Source organism: Sciurus vulgaris (assembly GCF_902686455.1).
Source record: "Sciurus vulgaris genome assembly, chromosome: 8".
Classification (NCBI taxonomy): Eukaryota; Metazoa; Chordata; class Mammalia; order Rodentia; family Sciuridae; genus Sciurus; species Sciurus vulgaris.
Genome location: NC_136468.1, coordinates 64,865,401 through 64,880,866, shown reverse-complemented (window position 1 = coordinate 64,880,866; position 15,466 = coordinate 64,865,401). Strand labels below are relative to the sequence as shown.

General features: G+C 33.6%; 1 long non-coding RNA gene across 1 annotated transcript in view; it reads right to left on the bottom strand.

Moving 5' to 3' along the window:
* LOC306667564 overlaps positions 1 to 15,466 on the bottom strand; it is an 84,832-nt gene that overhangs the window by 47,219 nt on the left and 22,147 nt on the right. The window contains exon 2 of the long non-coding RNA XR_013765602.1: positions 2,901 to 2,973. This is a non-coding gene — a long non-coding RNA (uncharacterized lncRNA). The remainder of the gene's footprint in view (positions 1 to 2,900; positions 2,974 to 15,466) is intronic.

The window sequence follows — 15,466 nt, the reverse complement described above, 5'->3', positions numbered from 1 at the left end:
AAACAGAAGAAACCAGGACTTAAGTAGTTGAGCAACAGGTTTACTTAGTTTAATGGTTATATTGCACAACCTGGGCAAGGCATCCCATGACATAAAAGATTGTTATAACTGAACTCAGAAATCCAGCCAGACCACCCAAGGACTTAGAAAAGCACTCCAGATTCCACAACATAGGAACCATTTCTCTGACCTCATTGACACATGGTCTTTGATCCTGTGACCATTTCTCAATTGGAAAATATATGAGATAAATTAGCATTTGTTTTTTGTTAGTTTTATAAAATAAATTTATTGTTTTTTTAATGGACACAACCTAAAATTATAGCTTAAAAACAAAGAATACAGAAATGATGCAAATACAAATAGCAGTACCATTTATATTTTGTTTGAGAGCATCATATTTTAATAAAGGTCATCTAAGTTAGAAGGGAGAATATAAAATTTTTCCTATTACAGATGACATGACTATATACAGAAAAAAACCCTAAAACTTCCACCAAATTACTTTAAGAACTACTAAATAAATTCAATAAGTTTCAGAATAAAAAAATCAAAATATAAAAATTAATAGTTTTTTCCATATGCCAATAGAAAACTTTGAAAAAAAGAAATCAAAAAAGTAGTTGCATTTATAATAAACAATAAACAAACAAGAAATAAATTAAACCAAGGTGGTGAAAGGTTTTTATATGAAAACTAAAACATTAATGAAAGAAATTGAAGAGAATACATTATAAATATTTGAGGTGATGATGGCTACTTACCCAGATTATAAATATTTGAGGTGATGGATATGGCTGCTTATCCAAATTTGACCATTATATAATGGTTGAATCAATGAAAAGATATTCAGTGTTCATGGAGTGGAAGAATCAATATTGATAAAATGTGTATGCTACCCAAAGTAGTCTATGGATTCAATACAATCCCTATCAAAATACCAATCACATTCTTTGCATAAACAGAAAAACAACCCTAAAATCTGTGTGGAACTATGGAACTACAAAAGATTTTTAATTGCCCAAACAATCTTAAAAGAAAAACCTGGATGTTTTACCCACCTGGCTTCAAAACATCCTATAGTAATTAAAATAGCAGGATACCGGCATAAAAACAGACATATAGACCAATGGAACAGGATACAGAACCCAGAAATAAATCCAGAAATTTAAAACCAACTTATTTTTGACAAGGCCCCAAGAATGCACATTCAAAGGAGGACAATCTCTTCAATAAATGGTGCTGGGAAAATCAGACATTCACATGCAGAAGAATGAAACCAATCCCTGTTTCTCATCATATAAAAAAATCAACTCAAAATGGATGGAAGACTGAAGTGTAAGACCCAAAACTATGAAAATTACTAGAAGAAAACAGAGGAAATGCTTTAGGACTTTGGACAGGCAAAGTTTTTTGATAAAATTTCAAAATACAAGCAACTAAAACAAAAATTGACAAATAAGATCAAACTCAAAAGTTTCTGTATAACAAAGGTACCAATCAACACAGTGAAGGCCACCAAGGCCACATTTTCAAACTATGAGTCTGACAAGGGTTAATGACCAGAATATATAAGGTACTGACACAACTCAGTAGCAAAAAACTACAAAAAATAAAAAAAAAAAAAACAAGAACAAAACGAACCAAAAAATACGCAAAAGACTTGAACAGATATTTCTCAAAATTAGACAAACAAATGACCAATGGGTATTTGAAAAAATGCTCAACCAACATCACTAATCATCAGGGAAATGCAAATCAAAACCACAATGAAATATCTCCTTGCCCCAGTTAGAATGGCTATTATCAAAAAGACAAAAAATAAATAAATAAATAAATAAAAACCCAACTAATGTTGGTGAGAATGTGGAGAATGAGAAATTCTTTTTTTTTAAATACTTTTTTAGTTACTTTATCCTTACTTTATTTATTTATTTTTATGTGGTGCCGAGGGTCAAACCCAGTGTCTCACTCCTGCTAGGCAAGTACTCTACCACTGGGCTACAACTGCAGCCCCAAGAATTCTTAAACACTGTTAATGGGAATGTAAATTCATACAGCCTTTATGGAAAATAGTATGAAGAGTTCCTTAAAAAATTTAAAATATAACTGCTACTTGATCCAGCAGGCCCACTACTAGGTAAGCATCCAAAGAGAATGAAATCAGTATGTTGAGGAGACATCTGCACTCATGTTTATTGCAGCACTATTCACAATAAACATGAAATGAAATAAACCTAAGTGTCCATCAACAGATGAACAGACAAAAAAATGTGGAATATGAAAGAGTCATAGAAAAGAATGAAATCCTGTCATTCTTGAGTGAACCTGGAGGACATAAAATAAGCCAGGCACAGAAAGACATACTGCATGATTCACTCATATGTAGAATCTAAAAAAAAAAAAAAAAAAAAAAATTGATCTCACAGAAGTAGAGAGTTACAATAGTGATTATCAGAGGTTGGGAGGGTAGTGGGGTAGAGGGTGAGAAGTTGCTCAACAGGTACAAAGTTACAGTTAGATAAAAGAATAAATTCTGGCATTCTATTACAGAGAATGACTATAGCTAACAAGAATATACTACTTATTTCAAGATAACTAGAAGAGAGGACTTTGAATATTATCATTACAAAGAAATTATAAATATTTGAGATGATGGATATGGCTACTTACCCAGATTTGACCATTATACAATGTATAATGTTTTGAAACATCAACTATAGCCCATAATATATATAATTATTAATGTGTTGATTAAAATAAAATAAAGTTTTAAAAATTAAAATGAAAGCTCACTTCTTCCTAAGAATGAAAAAGAAATCTGAAAAGCATTAGTGATTTCTCAAGGTTGTAAATCAGTAAATGATGAACTTAAATTTGAAGTTCAAGGTTGTACTTACTCAGGGCTCATGCCTTTTTGCCACACCACACTATGGCAGGCACTAGGTTTTGGAAATAAAGAGAAGGTGCTATCTGAAAAGAGAAAGAAAAAGGAGGAGAGGAGGATGAACAAGAAATATTTTGATGATTACATATAAGGAATTTTACATTCTTAATTTTAAAAGAGGGAAAGTAAAATATTCAGGACTCCCTTTTACCTTTGGAAATATCTTCCAGAAAGTAATATTTAATCTGAGAAATTTAAATACAGATTTCTGAGAAATTTTATTTCTTAAATTTTCAAAGAAAACCAATTTTAAATATTTAAATGATTTTTCAAAATGTATATATTAATTGTTTGCTCTGAGGATCAATGTGCCAAATTGAGATATATTTTTCCCAACAGGGGCTTTATTTTTATTTTCTGGGTGCAACTTTTGCATATGAAAGTTCAAAGCCATTCATTATACTCGTTAATCATTAATTCAGTTCATATTAATAATGCAAACTTTTACATGAAGATCCTATCCATGACCTTGTACTTGCCTGGGGGAAGCACCCTCTAAAAGGATGAGTGAGAATTCATCACTTTCATTACTTCTGTCAAGGTCAAATTTCATAGGTTAAGGGCAAACTTAAGGCCTGATTTGGACTTTTTAGCTATTTCTAAATAAATCCTACTTTAAAAGTCAACTAGTTGCATCAAGAGATCAATTACCTTCTACAAAACTTTCTAAACTATTTTTTTTAGCATTTTATTTTTTAATAACCTCAAACTTACAGAAGAGTTAAAAAAATAGGACATCATCCAGATTCAACAATATGTATTTTTTGTACCAGGGATTGAACCCAAAGGCGCTTAGCCACTGAACCACATCCCAGACTCTTTTTTTCCTTTTTTCTTTTTTTTCTTTTTTTCTTTTTTAGACAGGGTCTTGATAAATTGCTGAGGCTGGCTTTCAACTGTGATCCTCCTGCTTCAGCCTGCCAAGCTGCTGGGATTACAGATGTGCACCACTGCACCCGGCCAGATTCACCAATTTTTAAGTTTGACCCATTTACTTTAGTACTGTCTTTGCCAGTTTCTGACTTTACTGTCCTCTCTACAAAATCTATCTAGCTTTGCATTTGTGTACATGTGTATTATTTATATAGAAATCAGTCTCCTACATAATTAGGAAAGCTAACATTCACACAATATTATATTACTATACTGTCCATATTCAAACTTTGCCGATCTCCTAACAATGATTTTTATGGCAAATTTCTCCCTACTCCAAGATCCAATCCAGGACCACTCATTGCAATTAGTTGTCATAATCTTTTAATTTCCTTTAATCTGGAAAGTTTCCCAGAAATTTTCTGGACATTATCAGTTTTTAAGAATATAGTCTTATCTTCTCAGGATACTGAAGCAGAGGATTTCAAGTTCAAGATGAGCCTCAGCAACTCAGTGAGACCCTGTCTCAAAATAAAAAATAAAAAGGACTGGGAATGTAGGTCATAGTACATAAGCGCATGTAGCATCCCTGGGCTCAAGAGGTGGGGGGAGGGAGGGAGAAAGAGAGGGAAAGTGGGGGGGGGGGCAAGGAGAGGGGAAGTAAAGAAGGAGAAGGAGAAGGAGGAGGAGAACAAGGAAGAATAAGGGAAGGAGGGAGGGAATGAGAATATTCCCAATTTGAATTTCTTTCAAGTTTCCTCATTGTTAGATCGAAGTACCTATCTTTGGTGAGAATATTTAAAGTGAATGATAATGTATTTTCAATGCATCACAGCAAGGGGCATATGATGAGAATTTTCACATTAGTGATATTAATTTCATTACTGGGTTAAGGTGATGTTCATCAGCAAAACATAAATTACTTGTGGCATAAAAGGAAATAAAGATAAAGTTTTAGAGTTTTTTGTGGGCAGTTTTCTGAATGTTAAAATTTCTTTTTTTTTTTTAATGAAAAAATACACAGCACACAAAGTAAGGAAATATATAGGTCCTACTATTAATTGAAATAATAGGATCCAGGTAAGAAATATTACTTCTTTTATCAAGACTAATTGGACTATATGATCTAATAAAAATAATTTTGATTTATTTTATGCATACTTCCTTTAAACACTTTACTTACATTGTTTCTAAACCTTATTACAGGCCTAAAAGATTTTAATTTTAGTCCCATTTTGCACATAAGGAAACTGAGGTCAATAATTCTTTCTGGCTTTTATAGGTAGTAAGTAGAAAGGGTAATATTTGAACCTATATTTATCTGGAACTCAAACTTCTGCTTGTTTTAACATAACATACTTCAATTATTTTAAATGAGAAATGCTAATCAAATTTAAACACAAATGTTACTAATTTTTCTCCACATAAAAGTAGATAAACTTTTAAGGGAATTTTTATCAAATTCTAACAGCAAATTTTTAAAAATGCATTTAAAAATAGACACTGAAAACAACAGACATCTGGTTTGTCAGGTCTTTGTAAGACTTTGTATATATATTGAACTTTTATTTACCATATATCTCCCTCTTTTTTGCAGACTTTAATTTTTCTTTTCTATGTTTTTCCCATTGAGCCTTATCTTTCTTTTTAGGTATTTAGATCTCTGGATATCTTTCTCCACTCTTCTCTCTCATTCTGGTCTCTTTCCTTTTTCAAACATTTTCCCACCTTTTCAAAGTTACCTTCTTTCATTTATTCATAGATCATTGGGACTTGTGCATTGAGGCTAGTCTTAAAGGATCAGTTCTGAGCCCTATGCCAATTAGCACTTCCATTAATATTTTGAATGATGATAATTAAAAGTAATCCCAAATTGGGTAGAGTGGCTAAGAAAATTGCATTAAAATTAAAACTTCTGATGAGAGAAAATGCATGGGAAGAGAACAGATACTTTGTGGGACAACAGTTGTGTAATTTCTTCAGGGAAGAAAAACACTGTTCAAACACAAGATGGCATAGGATATACTTTATACAACTATATTAGGAAAGAATAGAAAAGAATAAAGGATTAGAGTGATCCCCCATTCTAAATATGAGTCAAGAAAGTAGGACATTCAAAAATAAGAATAATATTGTTATGTATGAGCAATGTAAAATTTACCATGAAGTTATCCTTCCTTTGTTCTCAGCATTGGTTATATCTTAGTCACAGCAATAGTTCTATTTTGGCTTTTCACATTTAAAAATGTATGCATTTTAAAGAAATATTGAAAAAATAACTGTTCGTAGATATATTATGGATTAATTAGAGATTATAAGGAAAGGCAACCAAAACCTTTAAAGGATAAAATCAGATCTATAAGGACACTCTTAAATTGAGCTAATTGGTCTACTATGTCTTTCAGAGCTATTAATATGTACTGTAATAAAGCAGAAAACCTTTCAGATAGAGTCATGGAAATATTATTCATGGAAAAAAAGACTTGTTGGACTATAAAATCTAATAAAAATAGATATGATTTGCTGAAATAAATAGATACAAATGGATACAACCAGGTAAGGGCTTTGTTATTATTATTTCTAAACTTGATATGAGCCTGAAAGTCTGTAATTTTAGTCCCAACTTCTAATGCCTTTCAGTAATAAGCATTTTATTCCTTAATAAATAGGGGCTTACTTTAAAAAGTCAATGCTTCCTGGAAGGGCAAAAAGTTTTTCAATCATTCAAATCAAACTTTAAAAATATTTCATTGGATAATCACTTTGCTCTGTTCCCTAAACCTAATAAGAGGTTGCTGTAGTGGGAGATGGATAAGGAATAAAATAATTTGAGAGTACTGAGATTTCGTGGGTGGCCAGTGTGAATTGGGCATCAAAGTGGGATTACTGTTGGGCTGGGGGTAGAGCACTTGCCTAGCAATCTCAAAGCCCTGGGTTCCTCCCGAGCGCTGTGGAAAAGAAAAGAAAAGAAAAAAGTGGGATTACTCCCATTTAAAGGGCAAGGTGAGCACATTACAATTAGTTCTGGCACCTTTCATGGCCACGACCATTCTACTAAGCATTATCTGCCAGAACTTGGAAAAGCTCCCTGGTGAGTCCCAGTTGGCACAACAGCCAGAATCAAAGAAAATGCAGTAGAATCATCTACAGTAAATCTAAAGATGAATTTCCTGACTAAAGAGGGAATCTGTGAACTCTCCTCCACCTTGGGAGAAGTCATTCTCTCTTGGGGAAAAGTCCTCTGATAGAAAAAAGCTCTACAAACCATGTGCCTCTGATTGAATGTGACTGGAGACAGTAGGGGAGGACAGGTTTTGATTTGAATGAAAGGCAAAGGAGCTGTTTTTAAAAAATGTAATATGAGTTAAGTATTCATTTCTGTCCAAAACAAAAGCAGACACCATAATGCTACAGGAGATTTTTATTCTGCAAAAGATCTAGTAAACCATCTGGAGCACTTTACAGTTTAGGTCTTTAAATTTTTTCAAATATATTTTTAGTTGTTGATGGACCTTTATTTTATTCATTTATTTGTATGTGGTACTGAGAGTCAAACTCAGTGTCTCACACATGCTAGGCAAGCACTGTACCACCGAGCCACAACCCCAGCCCAGTGTAGGTTTTTAGATCTATTGATTTCTTATTTTAATGAGACTGCCTCCCATAATTTTAGATAATTTCAGATAACAGAAGTTACTCCCAGCTGTGAATTGGTGAAGAGTATGATAATTTGGGGAGATCTCACTCCTAACTTTCTTTAACTTCCCAAGTTGCCTCAACAAATTTTTAACTATATGACAGGAAATTGGGGGAGTTGGGGGAAATACTGGTGGAGAGCCCAGGAAAGCACAAGCACCTAGATTTTGCCGGCGGAGTTCACTGGTGATTATCCATCCCACTGCCAGCAACATCCTTCTTGCCACCAAAAAATTAACAATTATTATCACAGCATCCTCTTCACTGTAATGTGAATGCCTATAATATACTAGGCAAATAATTAAATCGACCCAACGATTTCACAACTTATCTTCATTTGAAAGCACATTAATACTGTTTCTCATTTGTTTGTGTGTGTAAAATTGGTGTGCCATAGGAGGTTGAATTAACTCAATGATCTGTGAAGTCTCTTTCAGTTCAGAAAGTATATGTTTCTTGTGTCCATCCAGGCTGATAGTGCTGCCTGTGGACAATGGAATCAGGTCCTGGTTCTCAGCTTTCCTACTGTGGGAGTTTGAGGAGACTGCCTAACCCTCTTTGGAACCAGGTTCCTCACATTATTGCTATCCTTACAACATTCACTTGGTTCACCTTGTTGGCCAAGTTACTTAAGAGTCTGTTTGCTCATGTGTAAGATGCTGTGGATGGGATTTGAGAGCATATAATACCTTAAAAAAATGTCCAGGGTACTGCCTCATCTCATAGTGTCCTTTACAGGAGAGCCTCAGTAAAGTTAATCTCATCTTTTCTACTGACAGTCTTTGGAGATCCTCCTCATCCATTCCAACTAACATCACATGCAGTTTCCCAGGAAAACAAAGGATAAAAGTTGAGAAAATTGTTAGATTTATGCTTTAGAGTTGGATATAGGCCTGGTATTACCATATTTTACTTTGCATCATTTATCACCTATTATAATCAGAACCAGCTGGCATTTATGTTAGCTGTTTGGGTTCCCAGAGCCAAGGGTCAAAATAAATACAAACGAACTTGAACCAAAACACCTGTTTATTTCAGAACTACAAATGGCTAGATCAAATAGCCAGATAAAAATTTATGCAAGTCTGAAACTTTTTCTGGGTATTTTTAATCCCTTGCCCACTATTGTTTTAATTATTTATAGTATTAACAACATAAAACATTCTTTCCAAATTAAAGTCTTGTATTTTTCTTGAAGTTTTTTTTTTTTCTTTTTAACCACATATCTTCACTTTACTATTGGTAAAAATTAAACCATAAACCTCATGAAAACAGTAATTGAATTCAGAATTCAATACATATACATTTCACAGAATGAATTTATGGTAAATATAGCTTTTCCTTAGGCCCAGTGGATATGTGCATTATGTATAATTGCTTAAGGACTATTGAGCTAGAGATGAGATGTTCATGAAAATTCAGGAGCATGTAACAGAACAAGAATATCAATAAATCCAGGTGAATTAATGAACATAAGAGATCTCAGAAGATTGGTGAATCTCAAAATGTGTTGTGTTTAGTAATCTCTTTTGCTAAGGAATTATTTACTAACAATAACTATTTGTTTACTGGGTGGGATACTTAAGAGATAGCAACTACTGAATCTATCCTTGTTCACATACCGTCATCTCAAAATTACAAAATTATTTTACATTTTTTTCAACCTTCATAGAAATCTATTTAACATTACATTCTTGAACTTCTGCCAAAAGTCTATGTTGAAATGACCATGTGAGAAATATTTTAACATCTACAAAACTGCAATTTAATTATACTTTTGTCTCTTTAATATCATTCGTAACAAGATCTGTATGCTAAGCTTAGAGTTCAGTGCTAGAAAATACAGTATTTTGCTCCATTAATATGCTTCATTTTAGCAGTTAATAAAAACTATGCAACTTAAATCTCAGTTTGCCAAAACAGTTAACCGAGTTACGTTTTCTACTTAGTCTTAACATCTATTTATGTTTAAGTTTTCAGGTTAATTACTCATCATCACTACTCCTTCTGTTATTCATAAGGTGGCTTTTGTTCTTTTTCTCGTTTGTTTATTTATGGTGTTTGTGATTGAGCTCCATGCCCAGACATTTTTATTTTATTTATTTATTTATTTTTATTTATTTATTTATTTTTTTGGGTGCTGGGGATCGAACCCAGGGCCTTGTGCTTACAAAGCAAGCACTCTACCGACTGAGCTATCTCCCCAGCCCCTTATTTTTTTTTTTTTTTAATTTTTAGACAGGGTCTTGCAAAATTTCCAAAGAGACTGGTCTCAAACTTGCAATCCTTCTGCCCCAGCCTCCCGAGTCATTGGAATTACAGGCAGGCACTATTGCACCTGGTTCTCCTGTTTATTAAAAATGTGCTTCTGTGCTTTATTATAATCTACTTCAAATCTTTTCAGAAAGAATACAGATAAATATATATTGTCAAATAATGTAAATTATTTTTTCTTAATTTGGTAATTACTATAATCAAAACTAACATCATGCCTGGGCTTATATGTTAAAGCTTAAATTTGAAAACTTTTTTATTTTTAGTTGTTGATGGATCTTTATTTATTTATATGTGGTGGTGAGAATTGAACCCAGTGCTTCACACATGCAAGGCAAGTGCTCTTCCACTGAGCCACAACCCCAGCCCTGAAAACTCTTAATAAGCAATACACCAACACAAGCAGGAAATGCTGGGGTGTGAATTTACTTAGATGTAATCTACTGTCATACTGCCCAGCAGGACATATGGTTGTTACCTCCAAATGTGTCCAACAGCTCCAAATAGAAATATGTATACTTTTAATGTAATGTCATGTACTCCATTATGCTGTAAAATTCCCTTAATTCCTACTATCAATCACTTGGTTTTATACCTAGATTAAAAAAAAAAAATCTTTGTCGTTCCTTGATTTATAGTAGACATAAATAAATTTGATATACTTCTGCATGTAGTCTCTGAAGTTTTTAACTGAGTGTGGTCTGCAAGGTCGATTTTGATTAACTGAGTAATTGAAGTCGTCTTGAAATGATCTTTGTCAATCTAATAGCTATGCAACTTTATATAAATATGTTTGTCATCCTTGATGCAAAGCTAATGAAGAGCACTGCACTGCAGCATTCTCCTTGACTTCGCCTTAGTGACACATTTGTCAGAAAGGCTTAGCTCTGGAAGTCACTGTGTGAGAACTAGAGCTTCCATGAATAAATATGTAGACATTTCAATGGTACTAATAAAACTAGGGGGTCAAACGTTCCAGGCACATCATCTAGGAACTCTGAATTGGCTACTTATGAGTAAGAGAATGTCAAGCATTAATATCAGTGGTGAGAAGTGTAACTGCAAGAACCAAAGTGGAAAGGAAGTCCCCTCTGAGTGCTGACACGAGGTTATTTTTAATCTCTGTGAAATAAGCTAGGCCTCTTCTAGGTCAGTTTCAGGTGCATTGTGAAAGAAGCCTCGCTCTAAAATTAAAATTCTGGTCATTTGGTCATTTTATGAAAATTTAGAAGGAATGATCAAGTGATGAAAACAATGAATTACTTTCACTTCCTTTTGGCTTTCTATTCAGGAACCCATGTTAGTTAAGCAATTCTATTCTTGCAGGAGGAAGTTCATCACATCCCCAACTTAGAAAATCATTAAAACAAATATATATGCTGAGAAAACGTGCTCATGGGAAATTACCTAAAGGATATGAGATCAATCCATTCCTTTAAATAACCAGTCACAAACTGGAATCAATTTGGCTCACAGTAGTAATTTATCTGACCCACACAGTATTTTTTTAAAAAATTTTAGCCTATATTGAAAAAAACATTGAGATTTCACATTTATATGGTCTGGCATCTCTGTACCAGTATCTCCACATGGCAACACCTGCAGGTGCCGAGAAATGGCTGCTGCTCCATTCAGTTAGGACAGAGGGTCCCAGTGGTCACAGTACACACACCCCGTTATCATCTCATATCCAGCCCTGGTCATTGTTTGCATTTGTGACTCCTACAAATATCCTAAAATTGATCAGATCAGCAGAGAACTGAGCACCAGGATCTCATCATGATGCTGCCTTTCTAGCCTCTCTTACTGATTTTACTTCAGTAGTTGTCATCAGCCTATATTTATGGATGCTATAAAGCAGCCTTTGAAACTCTGTATTCAGTTGTAGTGAGTGTAGATTCCATGATGTTTACAGAGCTGAATCTTTTTTGAAGACCTTGAGAAGAAATTTCCTATTGACCTTATTAAGAGAACTAATAAGCAACCTGTTGTCCACAGAAATTTGTTAGCTTTTCTCTTATAAATATGGTAAACATTAGCTTGTTCTCTTCTTACTGACGGCTTTAGAAAATCTAAAAACAATTTTGTAGTCCATTCTTAGCAACTGTATAAGGCTTAATGGTATTCGCGCAGTCTTGGCTGCATCTCATGCTACTTCTGTCCTTTGTTTCAGCCTTCTCTCACACTTTATTTAAAAAGTAACATGTATTATATTTGAATAGAGAAAAATAAAAAGACAATCGCCTGCAACACTGATGCACACTCATAATCCTAGTTACTTGGAAGGCTAAGGCAGGAGGATCACAAGTTCAAGGCAAGCCTGGGGCAGTTTAGTGAGACCCTGTCTCAAAATAAAATATAAAAAGGACTGGGGATGTAGCTCAGCAATACAATGCCTGAGTAATGAGAAAAAGAAAAAGGAACACCTAGAGAAGTCCTTTTGATATTTGGTTTTTAAAGGTACAAGTAATATATATGGCTATAGTTAGAAATTTCAAAGAGTAGAGAGAATAAGTTAAAAATCTTTCCCTTCTTTTCCAATTTCTTTTCTCTATAGACACGTGCACAAATACACACATAGATGTACATAGACATTTTTTAATTAGAGCTTTATAATTATACATAGCAGTTGGGTTCATCCCAAAAAACTCATACATGGACAGATTCGATTTCAGTTAAATGATCCCCCTCCCTATTCCTCCCCCCCCACCCCCACCTTGCATCCCTTTTTTCCCTTCCAGTCTTCCTTCCCTCTCCCAATCGCCTTCCTCTAGGAGACTTCCTTTCGCTGCTCTGTTTAGTTGTACTTGATTAGGTTTTCCTACCTGTGCATAAAGGTGAAGTCCCCTGGTACACACATATATTTATATATCAGATTACAGATACATAATCAAGGCAGCAAAAAGAAATCCCCTTTCAAATATGTAGTATTGTATAAGAAGTAGTTTAGTGAGTGTTTAAAAAGAATTTTATTTTCTTGTTCTGAATAGCCTCTTTTATAATAATTCACAATACTAAATTGTTTTTTAAGTAAGAAAAGTACTTCACAAAATATTATTTATAGATCCAGAAAATAAGAATATTGACTGAATATTTAATGATACTAAAAAAAAAAAAAACTGTTGTATTTTGGACATGCAATAATGATATTGTGATTTTGTTTAAAATGATGGAGTCCTTCTCTTTTAGACATATGTACTAAATATTTACAGATAAAATTTGACCCTCAGGACTTCGAGTAACTGGTATAGAGAAAACAAAACTAGCTAATTGATACTTGCTGAAGGTGAGTGACAGGTATATGGACTTTCTTACTGTTCTGTTTGTATGTGTTTGAAATCTTCCATAACAAAAAGCTGAAAAAATTAAAATGCATTTTATCTTATTTTTGGTCCTGAGAGGTTGAATCAAGGGGTGTGTTACCACTGAGCTACATCCCCAAACCTTTTTTTAAATTATTTTTTAAAATTTGAGAAAGGGTCTTGCTAAATCGCTCAGAGTCTTGCTAAGATGTTGAGGTTGGCCTTTAACTTGCAGTCCTCCTGCCTCAGCCTCCAGAGTTGCTGGGGTAATAGGTGTGTGCCACTGTGCCCAGCTTGGGTTTTATAAATATAACCTATCATTTTTCTGAATATATTTTTAAATATTATCCAAGAAAAATATGAAGTTTCTCAAATTATAGAAGGTAGTAGTTTACAATCTCAGCATGCAATTGTTTTTTAAAAAGTAAGATATACTCCATGTTTGTATAAATATGTCAAAATATACTGTCATGTATAACTAAAACAAAAGTTTTATTGAAATATGGTTCAGATATTATGAAATAAACCCTTTGGGGGCTAGAGTTGTAGCTCAGTGGTAGAGCACTTGCCTAGTACATGTGAGGCACTGGGTTCAATCCTCAGCACCACATTAAAAAAATAAATAAATAAATAAATAGAAGTATTGGGCTCATCTACAACTAAAAAAAATTTTTTTTTAAAGCAAAAGAAATGAACCCTTTTAATATATACTCTCCCATGGTTTTATTATTTCTAGAGTTGGGCAACAATCAACATATTCTAATTTTAAAACATTTTCATTACTCCCAAAACAAACCCTGTGTCCATGCATGCATTGATTGTAGACTCACTGCACTGTAATCTGGTTCTTTCTTTCATCACGGCAATATAAGTAAAGCCTTTATTCTGCACAGATATCTTATTATTGTTAAGCACTTCTCTCAGCCTATCAGAAGAGCAAGATCTCAATTGTGGCAATCCTTTGTTTCTCACCTCTTCATCATATCCATATCCACAGCATAAAAAATGTAGTCACCTTGTATAGTAGAAGAATGAGTGTTCCCAAGTATGGGTTCCTGAAAGAGAATTATGTAGCCCCATCCGCTGATGTTGGGTGTGACCTATGTCATGCTTTAGCCAATGGAATGTTAGCAGACATGATATAGACAATGTATAAGCAGAAGTTTTATCTTAAGTTTCTACAGCTTTCTTGTTTTCATTTGGTTTAAAGTGTCAATCTTAATTTTACTTGTGAATGTGACTATGTAGAAGTGACAGCCTGTTTATTTAGTTGAGTGTGTTTTTTTTTTTGTTGTTCTGTTTTGTTTTGTTTTTTTAAAGCAGAGGTGGGGGGAGGGTGTTATGCTTTTCTCATTGAAAATGAAGGAAGTCATGTTTTTATTCTGGTTCTGTTTCCTGTTTACCGACTAAAGATGGAATTGTGATTATGATGTGGAAACAGCTTATATATCCTTTTCCTTCCACTTGTTCATGAACAAGATATAGCATAGAAGAATTCTTGCTTAGTCCTAGGATGTTTATGTATGGAACAACTATAATTTAAAATGAGCTGGGCACAGTGGCACATGCTTGTAATCCCAGCAGGTCGGGAGGTTGAGATGAGAGGATCTAAGTTTGAGGCCAGCCTCATCAAATTATTAAGGCCCTAAACAACTTAGTGAAATCCTGTCTTGAAACACAAATAAAAAGGGCTAGGGATGTAAGTCAATGGTAAATGGGTGAAATTCAGTACCAAAAAAAAAAAAAAAAGAAAGAATTTCGGGATTAAAGATACTACCAAATTTTAAAATAAAAAAAATACATATTCTTTAACATAACACATTATAGAAATTTATCCTAAAAATCTGGGTGCAGCCCATAAACCCAACAACTCAGGAGACTAAGAAAGGAGGATACATACTTCAAAGTCAGCTTCAGCAACTTAGGGAGACCCTGCCACAAAATAAAAAATAAAAAGGACTGGGGATGTGGCTCTGTAATTAAGCACCTCTGGTTCAATCCTCAATACTAATGAAAGAAAAAGAAGAAATTTATCCTACAGAAACACTTCTACATTTATTCAAGAATGTACAAGTAAGAATACTCACCAAAAAAATTAACTAAGGATCTAAATGTCTTTCAGTAAGAGTAGGGCTAAATAAATTATGATACATCCAAACTGCGAATACCATTCAGTCTTTAAAAGTCATGAGGTAGTCTTTCATTAAAGATATAAATTTTATTACACTAAAGCCTCATTAAAATGATAGTAAAAGAATAAAACACCACATAAATCCACAATAACAAAGACCCAGAATAAAAGAAGCAAGTGATTTTCATAGATTTCTAAAGGAAATGGAGGAGAGTAATCAATGAGAAAGCACAATTTAGAGTA